The following is a 21,010-nucleotide window of genomic DNA, read 5'->3' on the forward strand; positions in this document are numbered from 1 at the left end:
TCCTGTCATTTGGGGCGGTCCACAGCCGTCAAGTTCCGACACTTGTCTGCAGACGGCTCTGTGCAGCCGCCCGGCTAGCTCAGTCGGTAGAGCATGAGACTCTTAATCTCAGGGTCGTGGGTTCGAGCCCCACGTTGGGCGTAGTTTTTGCCACCTATTTGGATTCTTGGCTCACGTGGGTTGGTCTTCTGCTCCCAGCTGTAGATTTCCGATTTAAAACTGCCCTGTTGGAGGCACAGGGTGCAGACATACAGATTCCTGCTCACCTTAGGAAGCCAGCCTCGATCTTGCCCTGGGAATTGTCTGCTCTTTGTAGCAGATGGGCCTCTATTCGGGATAACTAGACTCCCATTTCTGGAAGGTCAAGGGAGTAAGCAGGTCAGGACATAGCAAGAACCAACGCCCTTTAAGAGTCACAAGGGTTTTCCTCCTCAGGGAACACTGCTGCTGCTGCTGCTAAGTCACTTCAGTCGTATCCGACTCTGTGCGACCGCATAGACAGCAGCCCACCAGGACTGGTCCCAATCAAAACACAAAAAAGTGTAAAAACCTGAGCCCCTCCTCCTTCCCCTGGACCTGGGATCCATGGCCGGAAACCGCCTCCCCCTCCTCCTCTCGCTCAGACACGTTGCACCGTTGGGGCAGAATTGGATTCAGAAATCTAGGGTTCTTCCAAAATCTGTTTTCCTCACTTCCTCAGGAGGCCCATGCACCGCCTCCCCCCGCCCCCCATCGGTCCCCGTGTGAGGACGACTGCAGGCGAGGTGTTCTGGGCGGCCAGTCTCCTGCCTCCATTTGAGGCCAAAACTGATCAGAGCTGCAGCTGCGGGGTCTCTCTCCAGCTCCCGCCGCAAGAGGAGCAGATAATCTAACCGTCTGTCTGCAACCGGAGTTCGGCTGCGAACCCGCGAGCTCAAGAACCCACAGAGCGGGTTTCGCAGGTGCACACACTGACAACTGAGCTACAGCGGCGAGCTTCCCGGGAGTCACCTGCAGAGGGACGGGGGGGAGGGGGTGGGAGGTGTGTGTTGGCTCGTTGGTCTAGGGGTATGATTCTCGCTTTGGGTGCGAGAGGTCCCGGGTTCAAATCCCGGACGAGCCCGTCCTTTTTCTTTAAGAGGAGGACTGAAGGCAGACCTGGTGGAAGCTTCGGGGAGACGCAAGGCGCGCCTAGGGCATCTGAGGCCAGGACCGCTGCTGTCCGGCAGAATCAGTCGGTAGAACAAAGCGACTCTCACATTCAGCCTCAGGGGTTGGGGGCCCCACGTCCGAAGAGGGCTGTCTTGGTTTTGACCTGCGGGGGCGGGAGCGGGGAGCTGAGCCGGGAGAAGCGCGAGCAGCACGGGAGGCCGAGGCGGAGGCGGTGTCCCCTCGATGCACTCTGCCAGCGTTTGTTGAGCGATCACAGGGAGCCACGTCTTGGGGGTTCTGCCGCCCGCAAAGCGAGCGTCCCAGAGATCGAGGCTCCGGGACCCTCCGCGCCCCCGCCCGCTCTCGAGCGCTCCCCACCTGCACGCGCGACCCGGAGTCCCTCGCCGGCTTTGTCCAGCGGGTCCCCTGCGCTCGCGGCTGCGAGGAGGCTTGCGAAGTGACCGATGAGCGGCGCGGGGACAGAGGCCGAACCCCCTTCCTCGTCCGGGGCTCTCTGTCGTCCGACGGCGGAGGAGAGGCGGCGCGGACCCCGGACTGTCGGCGCGCAGGGGCTTCTGTCCGTTTTGCCGGCCCGGGAGCAATGGGTTTTCTCCGCGCGCATCATTCTTGGAACCCCGCACTTCCCGGTGGGTCTGAAATTGGGGTCTCCCTTCTGCACCACTTCACTGGCGTCGCGGGTCCAGCTCCCAGACACCACGGCATCAGAGAGGGGAGCCAAAACCCGTAGTGTGTGCGGCTCGTTGGTCTAGGGGTATGATTCTCGCTTAGGGTGCGAGAGGTCCCGGGTTCAAATCCCGGACGAGCCCTGCTTTTCTTCCCCACTTGCGGGTCTCAGGGCCCACTCTGTGCCTCCCCTTGTCGTCGTTTCAAAATTTTCACTGAGGCCCAGTAGCCAAAGTGTCTCCACGAGTGTTTTTACAAGCTACATTTTCAGTCCGAGTTTCAGGCACGGAAGATTGAGAGGTTCCCTTCCTCTACATCAAGAGCCGGTGGTTCGCCGCTTGCAGGTCTCTGAACCGTCAAGCCTGGGCCCCACAGTCCCAGGTCAGGAGGCCAGGATATCGGCGTGCAGAGGTGATGCGCTGTTGGCATTTGCGTCTGGAGCCCAGCCCCGCCTCAAATCCAGTCACCCCATGGCCCCGCTGACCCCGGGACTTACTCCATCCTGCATTTGAGGCGGTCCACAGCCGTGGGAGAAGGCAATGGCAGCCCACTCCAGTACTCTTGCCTGGAAAATCCCATGGACAGAGGAGCCTGGTGGGCTGCGGTCCATGAGGTCGCTGGGAGTCGGACACGACTGTATAACTTTCAAGTAGACAACCTAAGCGACTTCACTTTCACTTTTCACTTTCATGCATTGGAAAAGAAATGGAAAGCCATTCCAGTGTTCTTGCCTGGAGAATCCTAAGGACGGGGGAGCCTGGTGGGCTGCCGTCTCTGGGGTCGCACAGAGTCAGACACGACTGAAGCGACTTAGCAGCAGCAGCAGCACAGCCGTCAAATTCCGACACCTGTCTGCAGGTGGCTCTGTGCGGCCGCCCGGCTAGCTCAGTCGGTAGAGCATGAGACTCTTAATCTCAGGGTCGTGGGTTCGAGCCCCACGTTGGGCGTGGTTTTTGCCGCCTATTTGGATTCCTGCCCCACATGGGTTGGTCTTCTGCTCCCAGGTGTCCATTTCCGACTAAAAGGTGCCCTGTTGGAGGCACAGGGTGCAGACACACACAAATTTCTGATCTCCATTGATGCTTTTGAAATGTGTTGTTCGAGAAGACCCTTAAGACTCCCTTGCACTACGAGGAGATCAAACCAGTCCATCCTAAAGGAAATCAACCCTGAATATTCATTGGAAGGACTGATGCTGAAGCTCCAATCCTTTGGCCACCTGATGCCAAGAGCCAACTCATTGGAAAAGACCCTGATGTTGGGAAAAACTGAAGGCAGGAGGAGAAGGGGGTGGCAGAGGATGATGGTTGGATGGCATCATTGAATCAATGATCGTGAGTTAGAGCAAACTCCTGGAGTTGATGATGGACGGGGAGGCCTGGCGTGCTGACGTCCATGGGGTCACATAGAGTCGGACACGACTGAGCGGCTGAACAACAGCGGAAGCCATGCTGGGTCCTGCCCTCGTCCTTGTCAGCGCCTTGTACCGGTTGGGTCTCTCATGGGGGCTTGTAGACTCCTATTCCTGGAAGGTCAAGAAAGTAAGCCGATCAGGACAAGGCAAGAATCAACGCCATTTAAGGCTCACAGGGGTTTTCCTCCTCAGGGAACACTGGTCCCAATTTAAAAAAACAAAGTGTGAAAACCTGAGCCCCTCCTCCTTCCCCTGGACCAGGGAGCCATGGCTGGAAACCGCCCCCCGCTCCTCCTCTAGTTCAGTCACGCTGCTCCGTTGGGGCAGAATTGGATTCAGGTGTCGATTAACTAGAGGAATATAGGATTCTTCCAGAATCTGTTTTGCCCGCCTCCCTCACTCAGGCCTCCCTCACTCGGTCCCTAGGTGAGGCCTCTTGCAGACGAGGTGCCCTGGGCGCGCGGAGTCTCCTGCCTCCGTTTGAGGCCAGAACTGAGCAGAGCTGCAGCTGCGGGGTCTCCTCCAGCTCCCGCCGGACGAGGAGCAGATAATCCAACCGTCCCTCTGAAACTGGACTGCAGCTACGAACCTGTGACCTGGGGTTCGCAGGTGGGGACACCGACCACTGAACTATGGCGGCGAGCTTCACCGGAGTCACCTGCGGAAGGACCGCGGGAGGGAGCCAGGTGTGTGCGGCTCGTTGGTCTAGGGGTATGATTCTCGCTTTGGGTGCGAGAGGTCCCGGGTTCAAATCCCGGACGAGCCCTGCTTTTCTTCCCCACTTGCGGGTCTCAGGGCCCACTCTGAGCCCTTCCATTGTCGTTTTAAAATTTTTCATTGAGACCCAGTAGCCAAAGTGTCTCCGTGAGTCTCCTAACAAGCTACAGTGTCAGCCTGTGCTGGAGGAACGAGGAATGGAAGACAGAGATGTTCCCTTCCTCTGCATCGGGAGCCCGTTCTTCGCGGTGGCAGGTCTCAGAACCGTCAAGCCTGGACCCGAAGGTTCTCGGTCAAGAGGCCAAGGCATCGGCGTGGGGAGAGGCGATGCGCTGCTGGCGTTTGCAGCCGGAGCCCACCCCCACCTCGAATCCAGGCACTCCACTTACCCACTGACCCTGGTACCTGCTCCATACTTTCGTTTGGGGCGGTCCACAGCCCGTCAACTTCGGAAACCTGGCCATAGTCGGATACCCTTAGGCGCCCGGCTAGCTCAGTCGGTAGAGCATGAGACTCTTAATCTCAGGGTCGTGGGTTCGAGCTCCACGTTGGGCGTAGTTTTTGCTGCTTGTTGTGGATTCCAGTGCCACGTGTGCTGGTTTTCTGCTCCCAGCTGTCCATTCCCGACTAAAAAGTGCCCTGTTGGAGGCACAGGGTGCAGACATAAACAGATTCCTGCTCACCATAGAAAGCCACGCTGGGCCCTGCCCTCGCCTTGTCTGCTTCTTGTAACGGTTGGGCCTCACATGGGAACTTCTAGACTCCCATTTCTGGAAGGCTAGGAGAGTAAGTTCAGGACAAGGGAAGAACCAGTGCCCTTAAAGGCTGATAAGTCCCCCAAATTAAAAGGTGTGAAGACCTAGGCTGCTCTGGGAATTTGACCCTCTTGCACCTAATGGAGACTCCTACCCCTGGACAATAAGCAGTCCTGCGGAACCTCCTCCTCCTCTCGCTCAGAGACTGCTCTGTTGGGGGAGAGATTTGGTTCCGGTGTCGGTTAAGTAGAGGGATATAGGGTTGTTCAGTAGTTCCAGAGTCTGTTTTGCCTCAGGCCCAGGGACCCTTCGGTCCCTAGGAGAGGCCTCTTGCGGGCGAGGTGTTCTGGACGGGGAATCTCCTGCCTCTATTTGAGGCAGAACTGAGCAAAGCTGCAGCTGGAGCGGGGGGTGGGGGTGGGGGTGGGGTGTCTTCCTCCAGTTCCCGCCGCAGGAGGAGCAGATAATCGAAACGTCCCTCCGAAACCGGACTGCGGCTGCGAACCCGCGACCCGGCGATCCCCGAGAGCCGGATTCTCCGGTGCGTACGCTGACATCTGAGCTATGGCAGTAAGCTTCACTGGAGTCACCTGCAGAAAGACTGGAGGCGGGACAGGGGATGATGTAGTGGCTCGTTGGTCTAGGGGTATGATTCTCGCTTTGGGTGCGAGAGGTCCCGGGTTCAAATCCCGGACGAGCCCGTCCCTTTTCTTTAAGCGGAGGACTGAGGTTTGGTCTTGTGGAAGCGTCGGGGAGACGCAGACTAGACAACGTCCTCAGAGAGAGGGACATGAGGTAACGCTCCTGCAGAGTAAAGGAAAGTGCCTCGTAGGTTGCCTTAGGGCTCCAGGTCTCTGATGATTCCGGAGGATCACTGCTACAGCCCCCGATCAGCCCTACTGTAACTTAAAGTTGCATTTTAGTGGCGGGGAGACGGGGAGGCGGGAAGAGAGAAAGAGACTCCCGGGCTTCCCTGGGCACAACTTCATTCTTGTGTCGGGGTCTCGTCCCCGGGGCTTTCCCTGATGAGAGGGTGAAGAAATGGGGCTAAGTATCCGGAGGGGCTGGGGAGTGGCTGGATGTCGAGGGAGAACATACCGACTGCAGACTCTGCCCCGACCTGACCCCCGACTCCTGGACGCGGGCTCTCGCTGCTCCGAGGGCGGCCTCCTCCTCCCCAGCCCGACTGCAGGGCCCACCTCCTCCCCCAGCTGGGCTGGGAGGGACATCGTGACCCGTCCTGGTGCGCGGTCGGGTTGATGGGCTAACCCGCCCCCCTCTGGGGACCACCCCCAGATCAGGCCATCCTAGGGCATCTGAGGCCGGGACCTTTGCTGGATCAGTCGGTAGAACAAAGCGATTCTCACAGTCAACCTTGTGGGTTGGGGGCCCCGCGTCCGAAACGCGCTTTATGGCTTTTGACCTGCGGGGGCGGGAGCTGGGAGCCGACCCGAAGCGAGAGCAGCGCGGGAGGCCGAGGCCGAGGCGGTGTCCCCTCCGTGCACTCCGCCGGCGTTTGTTGAGCGATCACCGGGGGCCACGTCTTGGGGGTTCGGCCGCCCCCAAAGCGAGCGTCCCAGAGATCGCGGCTCCGGGACCCTCCGCGCCCCCGCCCGCTCTCGAGCTCTCCCGCGCACCCCGGAGTCCATCGCCGGCTTTGTCCAGCAGGTTCCCTGCGCTCGCGGCTGCGAGGAGGCCTGCGAAGTGACCGATGACCGATGAGCGGCGCAGGGACAGAGGCCGGCCGCCCTTCCTGGTCCGGGGCTCTCTGTCGTCCTAGGGCGGTGGGGAGGCGACGCGGGGCTCCGGATTGGGGGAGCGCTCAGTTTTCTCTGGGTCCATCAGTCCTGGGATTCTACACTTCCCAGTGGGCTTGAAATTGGAGTCTCCATTCCGCGTCAGTTCCATGGCATGGCCGGTCCAGCCGCGATCCCACCGGTGGAAGAGAAGATCCAAAATGCACAAGCATGTGGCTCGTTGGTCTAGGGGTATGATTCTCGCTTAGGGTGCGAGAGGTCCCGGGTTCAAATCCCGGACGAGCCCTGTTTTTCCTCCCCAGTCGGCGGGTCTCAGGAGCCACTCTGTGCTTCCCCTTGTCATTTTTAAACTTCTTTTGAGGCCCAGGAGCGAAAGTGTCTCCACGAATCTGGCCACAAGCTACTTTGTTAGTCCAAGCTCCAGGCACGGAAGACTGGAGAGGTGTTTCCTTCCTCCGTACATAAAGAGCCAGTTCTTACTCGGTTGGAGGCCTCTGAACTGTCAAGCCTGGGCCCACCGTCCCTGGTCAGGAGGGCAGGGCATCCACTTGGGGAGAGGCGATGGGCTGCAGGCATTCGCATCACTCTAAATCCAGTCACTTTACCTGGCGTTGACTCATGCGTCTTCCCTCCTTCCTTGCCGGAAGTCAGCAGGAGTCCAGGGACTTCCGGCACCGCTGGGTACCCAAGGTCCTGGGCCCCAGCGCCTGACAGGAGCCAAATCCCCTCTGCCCTGTTCTGCGGAGGCCGCCTTTGAGGTGCAAGAGGTGGACACTGGGACCCCCACCCCCCTGTGGGGTCTCAGGTGCTTGCCGGGATGTCTTCAGCATATGCTGGAAAGAGTGCCATGGGACGCCACAATGAAAAATAACAAGGAAACTAGGCATCATGAGCAACAACCAGTGAACAACAGACATGAAAATAAAGTTGGAAAGATGCTAAGATTAATAGATACAGATTATAACACAACTATCCTTACTATGTATAAAGATATGAAAGACAATAATGAAAATATATTTGAGAACCGAAGCTATGTAAAATGCTCTAGAAGAATGAAACAGGACTGTATTTGTTTAAAAATACGCAAAAAGTGAAACAAATCTCAATAGATGTATGCAATGGTTTCGAAATATGAAAGAAATGGTAAACTAAAAATACGTCAAAATAAATAATATACAATAAACAAAAAACCTAAAATATCCTAATATTACAAATTAAGCAATACACTTCTAGAAGTTATATGAGTTAAGGAAGAAATTACAGTAGGATTTAAAATACTTTGAAGTAAATGATGATGAAAAATACTATATATCAAAACCTTTAAGACACAGCTAAAGCAGTAGTTAGAGGAAAATTGATAGCCTTAGATGTGTATAATAAAGAAGACAAGCTTAAAGCTAATGACAAGAAATTAGAAAAAGTACAGCAAAAAATAAACCCAGATAAATTAGAACAAGGGGAGAAACGATGAAGAGCTGAAAATAATGATGTTGATGGAGAAGGAAATGGCAACCCACTCTAGTACTCTTGCCTGGAAAAGTCCATGGACAGAGGAGCCTGGCGGGCTGCAGTCCATGGAGTTATATGACTGAGCACGCATGCATGAGGCTGGAGGGAGATGGTTAGTAGCAATAAACTGGTTGAACTAAAAAAAAAAAAAAAGATAATAATGATGTTGAAAACAAGCATACAAGCATACAATAGAGATTAATGACAAAAAGTTAATGCTATTGATGAACTCTGCAAAAACTGATTAAGAAATAATGACAGAAGATACACATATAGAGAATGACTTTACAGTTATTGGATAAATTAAGATAATAAAAGTATATTCTAAATAACTTTGTGAAAGCTGTTAGTACCCATAACTTGCCCAAATTATCTACAAAATACTGCAGCAAATTTCAAGTTTGTGGTGAAACCTTGAAAATATTCTATCTGAGGTTAGAAATGTAACAAGGATGCTGACACTCTCTACTTCTGTTGAACATTTTATTGGAGACAGTGAGTCACCCCATACATTGCTGGTGGGAATGTAAAATCGTACACTCGTGCTGGAAAACACTGTGGCATTTCTTTTAAAAACTAAACTTATAACCACCATATAACCCAGAAATTTGGGTATTTATCTCAGAAAAATGAAGACTTCTTTCTGTTCACACAAAAATCTGTACACAAGTCTATAGTTGTTTTATTCAAAACAGCCAAGAAACTGGAAATAATCCAGATGTCACCCCAGGGGTCAATTGTGCATTTCGCCCTAGGTTTGTGCTGCTCTCTCTGTGTGACTTCCCCCAGCTCCTCCTCCCTAAGCCCACCGTCAGGTGAGCTGGGTGGGCACAGGGGCCAGACTGGGTTCCCCAGCCAGGGGGTGGTGAGGGAAGTCCTGGACTAGAGGAACTGTTATCGTAGAAGGGATCGTAGATGGAGAGTGGAGCTTGAAGCGGGAACTCCCTGTGAGGCCCTGGAACCTTTGGCTACTGACCACCCGACCCTGGTGTCCACGTCTAAGTCAGTACCCGTCACCTAGGTCCCATCACCTTCACATTACCCCATCAATATATGCAAGGGTAGGGTTTCCTCATGGTTGCCCGGCTAGCTCAGTCGGTAGAGCATGAGACTCTTAATCTCAGGGTCGTGGGTTCGAGCCCCACGTTGGGCGTCTTTTCTTCGTTTGCACCTTTTGGAGTCCGGAGAAACTCAGCAGGTGAACATCAGTGAGCATCAGATGAATACCAGGATACTACACCTTGGGGAGCGCCTTTTCCAAGCAAGGCAATCCTGTGACCTGCCATCAAAGGGCACTCAACTGCCCAGCCGGACCCACAGCTCCTTGCTGGCTTTTACCCCAGCTCCTCCTCAAGCATGTTCCTGGCTGCAAGAAGTGTCAGCAAAGTCACCTAAAGGCCAAGCCGGGATGCTAGTGTAGCCCGTCTTTCCCGGCGTTGGGCTTATTGTAATCTGAGCACAGGGACCACTAGACTTGCTTGGGGGCGGGGGTGCGGGTAGGGTCCAGGGGCTGCTTCCCAACTTGCTGGCACAGGAAGCTCTGGCGTCCTCCCCTTGCCCACTAATCTATGAGCTCAACACTTTCCCATGGGTCTGAAATTGGAGTTTCCTCCCCGCCCCACCTTACTGGTCTCCCGAATTCCATATCGGGGATGCCACGGAGTCACAGAAGAGACCCAGAGGGTACAATTTGTGTGGCTCGTTGGTCTAGGGGTATGATTCTCGCTTAGGGTGCGAGAGGTCCCGGGTTCAAATCCCGGACGAGCCCGTTTATTTCCGTTTTTACATGAAAACAGCTCTTCTCTAGAGATTTGAGAACTACGCCAAGTCCCCAGATCTTGTACTTCAAAGCTCCACACTTCGAGAGAATTAGAGAAAACATTTAAAAGCTTCAAGCTGTTTCCAGATACATTTAAACTTTTAGTAGGAGTCTTGGGGATTCCAAGTCCCCAGATCTTGTACTTCAAAGCTCCACACTTCGAGAGAATTAGAGAAAACATTTAAAAGCTTCAAGCTGTTTCCAGATACTTTTAAACTTTTAGTAGGAGTCTTGGGGATTCAGGGGTGTGGACATCACCGTGCGGAGCAATTTCTTCGGGGCTTCGGTCAGGTTAAGGCCGGCGGGGGAGAAAACCTGAAACAGTCTCCCCAGATCACCTACCTTTCAGGCTTCGAGTCCAGCAATTAATTACTCCACTGAGACTCAAACATTCCTGCTAAGTGTCCAGTAATGTATCGGGCCTGATTCCGGCACCCAAGGCCTTCCTCCTCTTTCTTGATTCACTTCTCTTCCTCCTTCTCTCTGTCTACTGTCGCCCCTCACCTGGGCACTCCCAGGTCTGCCCTGGCTTCACAGCCCCAGGTCAGGGAAGGGTTCCGGGAGCCAGGGTTGGGCATCAAGACCTGGGGCCCATGCTGTCAGGATAGGGGTCCTGTCCCCGGCTCTGAACCTCAGGCTGTGTTGGGCCCCATTTTTGGCGGCTGGGGGTCCAGGTGGAGTTTGAATTTGACCCTTAAGGAGCTCCAAATCTGGAGAGCTGCTTTCAGTAAAGCGCAAAGACTCCCCACTTCCAGGGGCAACCACATGCCAGGGTCAGTCACCCTGTAGGTCTGGGTCACCACTGACTGAGAGCAGGGCCATCCCTCAGGCCAAATCTCCTCTTTTTCCAGAGTCTGCTGCAGAACTCCAAGGCTGATTCGACTATTGGATTTGATTTCCTGGAGGGAGTGGGGGAACCATCTCTCTACAAATTTGTTAAAAAACAAACAAAAACACTTTAACTTATTGGTTAAAAAACTATAAACAGTTTTAAAGAAGTTATAAAGAAAAACACCCTGGCAGAGTCGAGGTTTCCAGTAACACAAATGGGTTTTGGGGACCAACCCTCTTTCTAAAAACAACTGAAAATGTTGGATATAAAAAACAAACAAACCTCAAGGCAGTGAAGAGCTTGCTTTTGGAAAAGTCAAGAAATTCCGGGCCCAATTTAAACGGATGTGGCAAACCAGAGAGATGATGGCGGCCCGAAGTTGCCGTGGGACCAGGGACACCTGCCAATCTCGGCAAACGTGACCGCCTTAGGCTCCGGGAGACCGAGGCAGAGCCCAGGATCTGCTCTTGGGTCCCCCCTGGAATCTGTGACCCCCAAAGACGAGTATGAACAGGAACACACTCGTCCCGCCACAACGCCGCCAGCTGCTTCTGCAATGCGTGTTCCCCGGCGTCTCCTCCTCCCGGCCCCTTTTACTAAATAAAATACAATCGCTTTAAAAGGCGAGCCTGTGCGGAGACCGCGCGCACCCGTGGGACGAAGTGCACCCGAGGCACAAGGGACCCACGTCTACAGCATCCTGTTTCCTCTCAGCGTCCGCCGTGTTGTTCCCATGCTGGTTTCTCCCCAGTCCCCGGGCCGGTGGCTCCAGCGCCCCCCACTCCTAGCCCGCCGCTTCATCCCGGCGGGTGGCCAGACTGCCAGGACCAACAGGACAAAGGAGATTAGAAGCCGCGGCAACTGAATCAAAGTTTGTCCTCTGATTCTGTCCTGGATTTTTGTTTTTTTTTTTTTTTTAGTCATAAAGGACTTATTGGAGGAGATTGAAGGAGATTGGAATCTGGACTGCGCATGGATAATCTTGTTGCTCGAGTGACAAAGGATGAAATCGGGATAGGGGGTGACGAGAGGAGAAATTGAGGTCCCGGGAGCTCTCCTGAGGGGATGCGGTAGGGTGGGGGTGGGGGTCGGATCTTGAGCGGCTCTGGATTCTGCTGACTTTTTACCCTTCGGATTAATTATGAACTTCAGTGAAGAAAGAAAGGTGGGTGGCGAGGGAAATTGCAGGGGGTGTGTCCCAATCCCGCGGACTTCGGCTTTGGGCAGCTCCAAGGGTGTGGTTTGGCCTGGAAAAGCGAGGTCGGGCGGGGAGTATTCTGCGGGCGGGCGGTCTCCCGGACGTTGCCAAGCCCTGGGTGACGATGCCCAAGGCAGGAGGCTTTGGGGGAAATTCTGACTGCCGCCTGCGGCTGAGCCTCTGCGGGCGCGGAGGGGTCGCCTCCCCTGCTCGCGGTGTTGGCCCCGCACGCCTTCTTCCAGCCCTGCGCTCACCCGGGTCTTCTGTCCAGCCGCGTCCCCGGAGGACTGAACGTTTATCACACACGCCTCAGGGTGGTCCTGCCCAACGCGCCGCGGACTGATGCAGCCAGGGACCCTCACTGCTCGCTGCATCTGTCATCCGCAGGACAACCCAGGGCGTTCCGGAGCCTGAGACTCCCGCTGGAGGAAGCCGACAAACCGGACTCCGGGGAGCGCTGGAGGAGCCGCGGGAATGCAGGGAGAGGAGGGCGCGGCGGGCGGCGAGGGCGCGGCGCGCACAGGAGCTCTGTCGCGAGTCGCGATTGTCTGTTTCACTCAGGACTCTGTTCCTTGGCGATTTGAACAGAGACTGGGACCTTGTAAGGACTCAACCAGGTTTCTAATAAGCACCCAAACCAATTCCTGAATCACTTTCTAACTACTGGCCACTAGTTATTCCTTCTTCCCAAGTTCTTGGGAACAGTCTTGGCAGCAGCCCCAGTGGCCTAATGGATAAGGCACTGGCCTCCTAAGCCAGGGATTGTGGGTTCGAGTCCCACCTGGGGTAGTATGGAAGATGGCCTGTCTTTCCTTAAATGGAGAGTTGCATTTTGGATCATTAGATAAATAGATCATAATAGATCTTAAGATATAAAGATTCCCCACAATCTCTAACAAGGAAGGACAAAGACGGCGTTCCCGTACATCTAAATGGGAAAAAAATATGTGGTTACACATACATCTTAATGTGGGAATATGTGTGGTTTCGTTCGAATTTTGCAAAGCAGTCTATTCTTTGATCCTCTAATTCCAATTCTTTGAATCTGTCTCAGAGATAAAATGACTGATGTAAGTACAAGGATGTTTTTATTGCAGCAGAGTTTGGTAAATAATAAATAAAAGGGAGATGGGAATGGCCATCTGTGGGAGACAGATGGAATATACTTTCCTTCATTAATACTGTTCAACCTCAGAAAAGAATGTTCAGTCTATCCCAGTCGACTTGGAAGTTCTTGCTCTGAAAGGCGTGCTTGATGCATTTCTTACATAACAAACAGTAACTCCTAAGCTGCAGCTGTCCCTGCATGACTGTACAGAAAGGAATCAGGTGTGGAAGGACCCAGGAAGGAAGGGGAGAAAAAAAGAAGCTCTAGCAAAATGCAGAAATACACAGATCAAAAACTAAACAGAAAATGTGGACAGCAGAGCTTGCCCCTTTGAAATGTGGGTGTAAGAACTGAAGGGGTACTTAGGGGAGAATTGAAAGTAAGGGGGGCAATGATAACGTTGACTTGATCTGGGTTAAGACTGTGGGTGATTTTCTGCCTGGACTTCTGTTATTTCAGTATAGCTACTTTTGTGACTTTTTATAATCACAGGCCAGGAGAAAGCGCCCCATGTCCTCAGAAACATCTATTTTCTTTTCTCTTTCTTTCTTCTTTTAATAACTGAAGAGGGCAGGGCAAGTTTCCTAACAGGGAAGAGAGAATCGCCCCTTAAAAGACTCCTACCGCACTTCCTGCTTGCCTGTTGTGTTAAAAAACTGCAGGCGTCGAGTCTGGTGAAGAAGGAAACACAAATGAACAGCAGCAATTTCCTTTGATCTGGAGTCTGGCCCCCTTTCTTCCTCTTTCTTAAAAATCTAATTTGTCAACTGCGGTATCCTCAGTGCTTGGCATACATTAAGCGTTCAATCAACACTTGAGTGAATGGATGACTCTATTAGGCGAGTGACCTCTAGTATGTTGGGACACGTTTGGGGTCCAGAGCTTATGGGAAAATGCATGCTCCCCGCCAGGCGGTGCAGCCCAGTTCGGTGGGTTTCGCTGGCTCCCAGCCCAAGGAGTCCCTGCTCCGACCGGACTCTTATCCTCCCGCAGCAGCTGTTGGTGGTGGTCCCACCTCATCTTCAGGGTCTTGTCAGGTAGTAGGTGCACACTTTCTCCTGAAGAGTGTAGACTCCCCGTGAGCCCGGCTAGCTCAGTCGGTAGAGCATGAGACTCTTAATCTCAGGGTCGTGGGTTCGAGCCCCACGTTGGGCGTACAGATTTTTTTTTTTCCTTTTTGCAGGGGAAGGCACGAAAGCCAGGATTCTCTTAAATACATACCAAAAGGTGTCTTTGAATGAAAGTTCTTAAATTTAGCAAGACTTAGAAAGATGGTATCTATAGTACTATATCAATTTTTAAAAAGGGCAACCAAGAAAACAATTACAAAAAAGAAAACAGAATAAAAAAAGACAGCCAGATATAATGCCTCCTGAGGGAATCCTGGAAGCAGCAAATGTCACATTTGTAACGAACAATTTTCTAGTAGGGGCTTCCCTCATGCAGAAGGCAATGGCAACCCACTCCAGTCCTCTTGCCTGGAAAATCCCAGGGACAGGGGAGCCTGGTAGGCTGCAGTCCATGGGGTTGCTAAGAGTCAGACACGACTGAGCGACTTCACTTTCACTTTTCATGGTCCAGGGGCTAAGACTCTATGCTCACAACGCAAGGGGCCCAGTTGGGCACTAGATCCCACATGCCTCAACTAAAGACACCACATGCCTCTACTAGACCTGGTGCAGCCAAATAAATAAATATTTTAGAAAATTTTTTTCTAGTAGCCTCATTAAATTCTTAAAAATGAAGTCAATAAAATAATATATTTTATCTTATCTGTGCTTAGTCGCCCAGTCATGTCCAGCTGTTTGCGACCCCTTGGACTGTAGCCCACCAGGCTCCTCTGTCCATGGGATTTTCCAGGCAAGAATAACTGGAGTGGGCTGCTATTTTCCTCCTCCAGGGGATCTTCCCCACCGAGGGACTGAACCCATGTCTGCTTGTCTCTGGCACTGCAGGCAGATTCTTTACCTGCTGAGCCATAACTAAGTTATTATAATTTCCCACATAATAATATACAAATTATCAATGAGATGCATTATAGTCTCAACCTCAGTACTTTCGAAATTTTGAATCAGATGGTTCTGTCGGGGGTGGGGGGAAGGGGGGTTGCCTGTGCATGGCAGAATGTTTAGCAATATCCTTGGCCTCTAGATGTCAGTAGCCTCCTTGTGACAACCAACAATGTCTCCACACACTGTCCAAAGTCCTCTGGGAGGCAAAGTTGTTTCTGGTTGGAGTCATTTGTCTAGAGAACCAAGGGCATACATACTGGTACAAACAGTTCACATGTGGAATCTGACAGGAGGGCTAACTTGACAAGGGCCAGATGGCAGGGTCATTTCATCCTGAGACAGCCAACTCAGAAGGCAGCCTGGTAAGGTCAGGAAATAGGCTGTGTACAGGGGACTTTGTTGGCAAGGCAAAGTTGCTGGACTTTGCTGTACAGTCAAAGCTATGGTTCTTCCAGTACTCATGTTTGGATGTGACAGTTGGACCATAAAGAAGGCTGAGTGCCAAAGAATTGATGTTTTTGAACTGTGGTGCTGGAGAGTCCCTTTTACTACAAGGAGATCAAACCAGTCAATCCTAAAGAAAATCAACTCTGAATATTCATTGGAAGGACAGATACTGAAGCTGAAGCTCCAGTACTTTGGCCACCTGAAGTGGCTGACTCATTGGAAAAGACCTTGATGCTGAGAAAGATTGATGGCAGGAGAAGGGGACAACAGAGGATGAGATGGTTAGATGGCATCACCGACTCAATGGACATAAGTTTGAGCAAACTCTGGGAGATAGTGAAGGACAGGGAAGCCTGGTGTGCTGCAGTCCATGGGGTCGCAAAGAGTCCAAAAAGAGCTAGTGACTGAACAACAACAGCAACAACAAGAGGACTTCACAAATACGTTACTATATTGAGACTAGCAGGAGCCAGATTTCTTGCTGGTGGAGTTGGAAAGCAAAGGCTTCAACAAATCCTATGGTGTTGCACTGGAGTTGGAGTTATTACTAACGTTTTCTGGTAACTTGGTAACTGTTGTTTTGCTGGTAAAGAGGATTGGTGGTAGTGACTTCATAAAGGTGAAGTAAAAGTGAAAGTGAAGTTGCTCAGTCGTGTCCGACTCTTTGCGACCCCATGGATACCAGGCTCCTCCCTCCGTGGGATTTTCTAGGCAAGAGTACTGGAGTGGATTGCCATTGGTGGCTCGGAGGGTAAAGCGTCTGCCTGCAATGTGGGAGATCTGGGTTGATCCCTGGGTTGGGAAGATGCCCAAACGAAGGGAATGGCTACCCACTCCAGTATCCTGGCCTAGAGAATTCCATGGACTGTATAGTTGATGGGGTCGCAAAGAGTCGGATATGACTGAGCGACTTTCACTTTCACGTTATGATCTCAATCCTTGCATCTCCTTATATCTAGAAAAGCACTAAATCCCTTCATGGTGACATCAGAGCCTCACTACTAGCAGAAGACTTCATAAAAGTAGGTCTTAAGTGGTATATTTTCCTGCCTGCCATCAGCATCAGTTTTCTGTATTTCTTAACTGGCATAGTCTATATAACGAACTTTTCGCTTTTTCCCGAGTCCGTCCGTCGCAAGGAGAGGAGCTGCCGCCCTGTAGGCTCATAAGCAAGGGATGGACGTGTGGAACCTCCAGCCTCTAGGTCAGGAGGAATAAACAGACTCAGCACCGAACCCAATAGGCCGAAGGCCCGCAACGCCTTCAGTTAAGACGGGCTCATTCATCCCAAGACTGCGAGTGCGGAGCCGCTGCTGACTGCAGAGGGGTCAGGTGGTGATGGAGCGGAGTTCCGGCCCGCGAAAGCAGGCCCCTTTATACGTGCGGACCACCAGCCCCACGACCGCCCGGGCCATCCACCGCGGCCGCCGGAGTTGCGCGCGGCCGCCATCCGCAGAGCGCGCGCCGTCCTGCGCAGCCCGCAGCCTGTGATGGTGGAGAAGAAGCGGACCTGCCTCACCCACAGCCTTTGGACGACTTCCTTCCCCGAAGCAACGACGTTGTCGCCGACTCTCCTAAAGAAGCGGAGAAAGAGGGAGGGGAGAGGGAGAGGGAGAAGGAAGAAGAAAAAGAGTAAATGCTAAGTTCATTCCTTTAATTGTTCATTTTCACCTTCAGTTATTCAGGAGATCCGGTTTGATCCCTGGGTGGGGAAGATCCCCTGAAGGAGGGCATGGCAACCCACTCCGGTGTTCTTGCCTGGAAAATCCCACGGACAGAGGAGTCTGGGGGGCTACAGTCCCTGGGGTCGCACAGAGTCGGACAGACCTTAACGACTAACACTTAAACTTGTTTATGGCACATTACCTTAAATTTTCTCTTTTAAAAATAGCGTTAATACTGATTCACAAATTTTGACATATTTAATGTTTTATAATCACTTATAGGACTTCCTTGGTGTAGGGAATATGCTATGCACAGGCCTGTACTATAATTAACAGGGCTTCTTTGAAAAATAAGAATGACTTTCTCATCACCCCCAGGCAAAGGGCTGGGAGCAGTAAAAAGTATATCATGGAAAAACATCTTGAAAACAAGATGTTGAAGTACAGATATGACTGATGGAATGCCATTAGTGAAGGTTCTCATAACCAGAGTCTTGAGGGAGTTGCTGAGAAAGGTTGTCACTAGCTGTGGGGCTAAACAGAGTCATGAAAGGCCTGAAGGTTTGACATTGAGGACTGTGCATTATATTTCTTTATCCCTGATCTGAGATTGTAAAAAAACAGATATCTAGAGCACGTACAAGGAAGTCAGATCAGATCAGTCACTCAATCACGTCCGACTCTTTGCGACCCCATGAATCACAACACTCCAGGCCTCCCTGTCCATCACCAACTCCCGGAGTTCACTCAGACTCATGTCCATCGAGTCAGTGATGCCATCCAGCCATCTCATCCTCTGTCGTCCCCTTCTCCTCCTGCCCCCAATCCCTCCCAGCATCAGAGTCTTTTCCAATGAGTCAGCTCTTCGTATGAGGTGGCCAAAGTACTGGAGTTTCAGCTGCATCATTCCTTCCAAAGAAATCCCAGGGCTGATCTCCTTTAGAATGGATTGGTTGGATCTCCTTGCAGTCCAAGGGACTCTCAAGAGTCTTCTCCAACACCACAGTTCAAAAGCATCAATTCTTCGGTGCTCAGCCTTCTTCACAGTCCAACTCTCATATCCATACATGACCACAGGAAAAACCATAGCCTTGACTAGATGGACCTTTGTTGGCAAAGTAATGTCTCTGCTTTTGAATATGCTATCCAGGTTGGTCATAACTTTCCTTCCAAGGAGTAAGCGTCTTTTAATTTCATGGCTGCAGTCACCATCTGTAGTGATTTTGGAGCCCAGAAAAATAAAGTCTGACACTGTTTCCACTGTTTCCCCATCTATTTCCCATGAAGTGATGGGACCGGATGCCATGATCTTCGTTTTCTGAATGTTGAGCTTTAAGCCAACTTTTTCACTCTCCACTTTCACTTTCATCAAGAGGCTTTTTAGTTCCTCTTCACTTTCTGCCATAAGGGTGGTGTCATCTGCATATCTGAGGTTATTGATATTTCTCCCAGAAATCTTGATTCCAGCTTGTGTTTCTTCCAGTCCAGTGTTTCTCATGATGTACTCTGCATATAAGTTAAATAAACAAGGTGACAATATACAGCCTTGACGTACTCCTTTTCCTATTTGGAACCAGTCTGTTGTTCCATGTCCAGTTCTAACTGTTGCTTCCTGACCTGCATACAGATTTCTAAAGAGGCAGATCAGGTGGTCTGGTATTCCCATCTCTTTCAGAATTTTCTACAGTTTATTGTGACCCACACAGTCAAAGGCTTTGGCATAGTCAATAAAGCAGAAATAAATGTTTTTCTGGAACTCTCTTGCTTTTTCCATGATCCAGCAGATGTTGGCAATTTGATCTCTGGTTCCTCTGCCTTTTCTAAAACCGGCTTGAACATCAGGAAGTTCACAGTTCAAGTACTGCTGAAGCCTGGCTTGGAGAATTTTGAGCATTACTTTACTAGTGTGTGAGATGAGCGCAATTGTGTGGTAGTTTGAGCATTCTTTGGCATTGCCTTTCTTTGGGATTGGAATGAAAACTGACCTTTTCCAGTCCTGTGGCCACTGCTGAGTTTTCCACATTTGCTGGCATATTGAGTGCAGCACTTTCACAGCATCATCTTTCAGGATTTGAAATAGCTCAACTGGAATTCCATCACCTCCACTAGCTTTGTTTGTAGTGATGCTTTCTAAGGCCCACTTGACTTCACATTCCAGGATGTCTGGCTCTAGGTCAGTGATCACACCATCGTGATTATCTGGGTCATGAAGATCTTTTTTGTACAGTTCTTCTGTGTATTCTTGCCATCTCTTCTTAATATCTTCTGCTTCTGTTAGGTCCATACCATTTCTGTCCTTTATCGAGCCCATCTTTGCATGAAATGTTCCCTTGATATCTCTAATTTTCTTGAAGAGATCTCTAGTCTTTCCCATTCTGTTGTTTTCCTCTATTTCTTTGCATTGATCCCTGAAGAAGGCTTTCTTATCTCTTCTTGCTATTCTTTGGAACTCTGCATCCAGATGTTCATATCTTTCTTTTTCTCCTTTGCTTTTCTCTTCTTTTCTTTTCACAGCTATTTGTAAGGCCTCCCCAGACAGCCATTTTGCTTTTTTGCATTTCTTTTCCATGGGGATGGTCTTGATCCCTGTCTCCTGTACAATGTCACGAACCTCATTCCATAGTTCATCAGGCACTCTATCTATCAGATCTAGGCCCTTAAATCTATTTCTCACTTCCACTGTATAATCATAAGGGATTTGATTTAGGTCATACCTGAATAGTCTAGTGGTTTTCCCTACTTTCTTCAATTTAGGTCTGAATTTGGCAATAAGGAGTTCATGGTCTGAGCCACAGTCAGCTCCTGGTCTGTTTTTGCTGACTGTATAGAGCTTCTCCATCTTTGGCTGCAAAGAATATAATCAATCTGATTTCGGTGTTGACCATCTGGTGATGTCCATGTATAGAGTCTTCTCTTGTGTTGTTGGAAGAGGGTGTTTGTTATGACCAGTGCATTTTCTTGGCAAAACTCTATTAGTCTTTGCCCTGCTTCATTCTGTATTCCAAGGCCAAATTTGCCTGTTACTTCAGGTGTTTCTTGACTTCCTACAAGGAAGTAGATGTTAGCAATAAAAGGCATGCAAGGATTAGGATCTGGGCTTTTGCCTGCGAGCGGCATCAGCCCCCTTATCCCCACCTTATTTCTGAGTCTTATTTTTCCTTATTCTTCTGCGGAAATGCTCCCTCAGGTCGGTTCATTGTTGCGCTGGTCCCAACACTTGGTAGGACTCTGTGGTAAAGAATACGCCTGCCAATGCAGGAGACAAGGGTTTGATCACTGGGCTGGGAGGATCCAAAACGCAGAAGAGCAACTACGCCTGGGAACCACAGCTACTGAGCTCTAAATCCATTACAATGAGAGGCCCTTGCACAGGCAACACTGGAGAAAAGCCTGCACAGCAATAAAGACCCAGCACAGCCAGAGATATATAAATAAATAAAAGAAGTAGTTTATAATCACTTATAGGTTTTTGTTTTGTTTTGTTTGGCTGCACTATGCAGCTTGTGGGATCTTAGTTCTCACACCAGGGGTGGAAAACTGCCCCCTCCACAGTGAAAGCCCAGAGTCCTAAACACTGGCCATCCAGGGAATTCCCTATTATTCTCTTTGATGCTTAAATTATTCCAGATTCAACCAGTGGGAGAGCCCTTTCAAGCTAGCATCTTTGTTTATTTTCAAAAATCTCTGTTTATCACAAATCTTCAATTTGAAAATTTTCAATCCTGAAGAAAATTGAAAGTTGAAAGAATAGAACAGGGAATTCCCCAGCAATCCAGTGGTTTAGGATTGCATGCTCTCACTGCCCAGAGTGTGGGTTGAATCTCTGGCCTGGGAATTAAGACCCCACAAGCCTCACGGCAGGACAAAATAAAATAGTACATTAAGCATCATATATGGATACGGTGATCCATTTGAAAGTCATTTGCAGTTCATATACATCCACATTGGACTTTGAGCCTTTCC

At 50.8% G+C, this 21,010-nt stretch overlaps 12 non-coding genes across 12 annotated transcripts; all 12 read left to right on the forward strand.

Annotated features, from left to right (window-relative positions):
• Window positions 1–68: 68 nt before the first annotated feature.
• TRNAK-CUU (transfer RNA lysine (anticodon CUU)) lies at window positions 69–141 on the forward strand. The gene has a single exon. It is a non-coding gene; the product is annotated as a tRNA-Lys (tRNA).
• Window positions 142–1,030: 889 nt separating this feature from the next.
• On the forward strand, window positions 1,031–1,102 carry TRNAP-UGG (transfer RNA proline (anticodon UGG)). Its single transcript has one exon. It is a non-coding gene; the product is annotated as a tRNA-Pro (tRNA).
• A 784-nt stretch (window positions 1,103–1,886) lies between these two features.
• TRNAP-AGG (transfer RNA proline (anticodon AGG)) lies at window positions 1,887–1,958 on the forward strand. Its single transcript has one exon. It is a non-coding gene; the product is annotated as a tRNA-Pro (tRNA).
• Window positions 1,959–2,689: 731 nt separating this feature from the next.
• On the forward strand, window positions 2,690–2,762 carry TRNAK-CUU (transfer RNA lysine (anticodon CUU)). Its single transcript has one exon. It is a non-coding gene; the product is annotated as a tRNA-Lys (tRNA).
• A 1,161-nt stretch (window positions 2,763–3,923) lies between these two features.
• Window positions 3,924–3,995, forward strand: TRNAP-UGG (transfer RNA proline (anticodon UGG)). The gene has a single exon. It is a non-coding gene; the product is annotated as a tRNA-Pro (tRNA).
• A 433-nt stretch (window positions 3,996–4,428) lies between these two features.
• On the forward strand, window positions 4,429–4,501 carry TRNAK-CUU (transfer RNA lysine (anticodon CUU)). Its single transcript has one exon. It is a non-coding gene; the product is annotated as a tRNA-Lys (tRNA).
• Window positions 4,502–5,330: 829 nt separating this feature from the next.
• TRNAP-UGG (transfer RNA proline (anticodon UGG)) lies at window positions 5,331–5,402 on the forward strand. Its single transcript has one exon. It is a non-coding gene; the product is annotated as a tRNA-Pro (tRNA).
• Window positions 5,403–6,672: 1,270 nt separating this feature from the next.
• TRNAP-AGG (transfer RNA proline (anticodon AGG)) lies at window positions 6,673–6,744 on the forward strand. Its single transcript has one exon. It is a non-coding gene; the product is annotated as a tRNA-Pro (tRNA).
• A 2,303-nt stretch (window positions 6,745–9,047) lies between these two features.
• TRNAK-CUU (transfer RNA lysine (anticodon CUU)) lies at window positions 9,048–9,120 on the forward strand. The gene has a single exon. It is a non-coding gene; the product is annotated as a tRNA-Lys (tRNA).
• Window positions 9,121–9,663: 543 nt separating this feature from the next.
• On the forward strand, window positions 9,664–9,735 carry TRNAP-AGG (transfer RNA proline (anticodon AGG)). The gene has a single exon. It is a non-coding gene; the product is annotated as a tRNA-Pro (tRNA).
• Window positions 9,736–12,532: 2,797 nt separating this feature from the next.
• TRNAR-CCU (transfer RNA arginine (anticodon CCU)) lies at window positions 12,533–12,605 on the forward strand. The gene has a single exon. It is a non-coding gene; the product is annotated as a tRNA-Arg (tRNA).
• A 1,401-nt stretch (window positions 12,606–14,006) lies between these two features.
• On the forward strand, window positions 14,007–14,079 carry TRNAK-CUU (transfer RNA lysine (anticodon CUU)). Its single transcript has one exon. It is a non-coding gene; the product is annotated as a tRNA-Lys (tRNA).
• The last annotated feature ends 6,931 nt before the right edge of the window (window positions 14,080–21,010 follow it).

Source organism: Bos taurus, chromosome 25 (genome assembly GCF_002263795.3).
Source record: "Bos taurus isolate L1 Dominette 01449 registration number 42190680 breed Hereford chromosome 25, ARS-UCD2.0, whole genome shotgun sequence".
NCBI lineage: Eukaryota > Metazoa > Chordata > Mammalia > Artiodactyla > Bovidae > Bos > Bos taurus.